Raw genomic sequence first — 2500 nt, forward strand, 5'->3', positions numbered from 1 at the left:
TTTTCACCAAAATCACCACCAAGCCACAAAATCAAGCCAAAAATCCAAAATCATGGAACTTGGCTATGAACCAACCATGCCAAGATCAATTCCTTTTGATCCCAAACTTCTCCCACATCACTTTGAAGGCATTTGTGAGGATTGAGTCCAGCCACTTTTCCAAAACCATGATTTTCGTTTTTCACCAAAATCACCACCAAGTCACAAAATCAAGCCAAAAATCCAAAATCATGGAACTTGGCTATGCACCAACCATGCCAAGATCAATTCCTTTTGATCCCAAACTTCTCCCACATCACTTTGAAGGCATTTGTGAGAATTGAGTCCAGCCACTTTTCCAAAACCATGATTTTCGTTTTTCACCAAAATCACCACCAAGTCACAAAATCAAGCCAAAAATCCAAAATCATGGAACTTGGCTATGCACCAACCATGCCAAGATCAATTCCTTTTGATCCCAAACTTCTCCCACATCACTTTGAAGGCATTTGTGAGGATTGAGTCCAGCCAGTTTTCCAAAACCAACATTTTCGTTTTTCACCAAAATCACCACCAAGCCACAAAATCAAGCCAAAAATCCAAAATCATGAACTTGGCTATGCACCAACCATGTCAAGATCAATTCCTTTTGATCCCAAACTTCTCACACATCACTTTGAAGGCATTTGTGAGGATTGAGTCCAGCCAGTTTTCCAAAACCATGATTTTCGTTTTTCACCAAAATCACCACCAAGCCACAAAATCAAGCCAAAACACCAAAATCATGAACTTGGCTATGCACCAACCATGTCAAGATCAATTCCTTTTGATCCCAAACTTCTCCCACATCACTTTGGAGGCATTTGTGAGGATTGAGTCCAGCCAATTTTCCAAAACCAACATTTTCGTTTTTCACCAAAATCACCACCAAGTCACAAAATCATGAACTTGGCTATGCACCAACCATGTCAAGATCAATTCCTTTTGATCCCAAACTTCTCCCACATCACTTTGAAGGCATTTGTGAGGATTGAGTCCAGCCAGTTTTCCAAAACCATGATTTTCGTTTTTCACCAAAATCACCACCAAGTCACAAAATCAAGCCAAAACACCAAAATCATGGAACTTGCTATGCACCAACCATGCCAAGATCAATTCCTTTTGATCCCAAACTTCTCCCACATCACTTTGAAGGCATTTGTGAGGATTGAGTCCAGCCAGTTTTCCAAAACCATGATTTTCGTTTTTCACCAAAATCACCACCAAGTCACAAAATCAAGCCAAAACACCAAAATCATGGAACTTGCTATGCACCAACCATGCCAAGATCAATTCCTTTTGATCCCAAACTTCTCCCACATCACTTTGAAGGCATTTGTGAGGATTGAGTCCAGCCAGTTTTCCAAAACCAACATTTTCGTTTTTCACCAAAATCACCACCAAGCCACAAAATCAAGCCAAAAATCCAAAATCATGAACTTGGCTATGCACCAACCATGTCAAGATCAATTCCTTTTGATCCCAAACTTCTCACACATCACTTTGAAGGCATTTGTGAGGATTGAGTCCAGCCAGTTTTCCAAAACCATGATTTTCGTTTTTCACCAAAATCACCACCAAGCCACAAAATCAAGCCAAAACACCAAAATCATGAACTTGGCTATGCACCAACCATGTCAAGATCAATTCCTTTTGATCCCAAACTTCTCCCACATCACTTTGGAGGCATTTGTGAGGATTGAGTCCAGCCAATTTTCCAAAACCAACATTTTCGTTTTTCACCAAAATCACCACCAAGTCACAAAATCATGAACTTGGCTAAGCACCAACCATGTCAAGATCAATTCCTTTTGATCCCAAACTTCTCCCACATCACTTTGAAGGCATTTGTGAGGATTGAGTCCAGCCACTTTTCCAAAACCATGATTTTCGTTTTTCACCAAAATCACCACCAAGTCACAAAATCAAGCCAAAACACCAAAATCATGGAACTTGGCTATGCACCAACCATGTCAAGATCAATTCCTTTTGATCCCAAACTTCTCCCACATCACTTTGAAGGCATTTGTGAGGATTGAGTCCAGCCAGTTTTCCAAAACCAACATTTTCGTTTTTCACCAAAATCACCACCAAGCCACAAAATCAAGCCAAAAATCCAAAATCATGAACTTGGCTATGCACCAACCATGTCAAGATCAATTCCTTTTGATCCCAAACTTCTCACACATCACTTTGAAGGCATTTGTGAGGATTGAGTCCAGCCAGTTTTCCAAAACCATGATTTTCGTTTTTCACCAAAATCACCACCAAGCCACAAAATCAAGCCAAAACACCAAAATCAGGAACTTGGCTATGCACCAACCATGTCAAGATCAATTCCTTTTGATCCCAAACTTCTCCCACATCACTTTGGAGGCATTTGTGAGGATTGAGTCCAGCCAATTTTCCAAAACCAACATTTTCGTTTTTCACCAAAATCACCACCAAGTCACAAAATCATGAACTTGGCTATGCACCAACC

Source organism: Phaseolus vulgaris, chromosome 6, assembly GCF_051622355.1.
Source record: "Phaseolus vulgaris cultivar YP4 chromosome 6, ASM5162235v1, whole genome shotgun sequence".
NCBI lineage: Eukaryota > Viridiplantae > Streptophyta > Magnoliopsida > Fabales > Fabaceae > Phaseolus > Phaseolus vulgaris.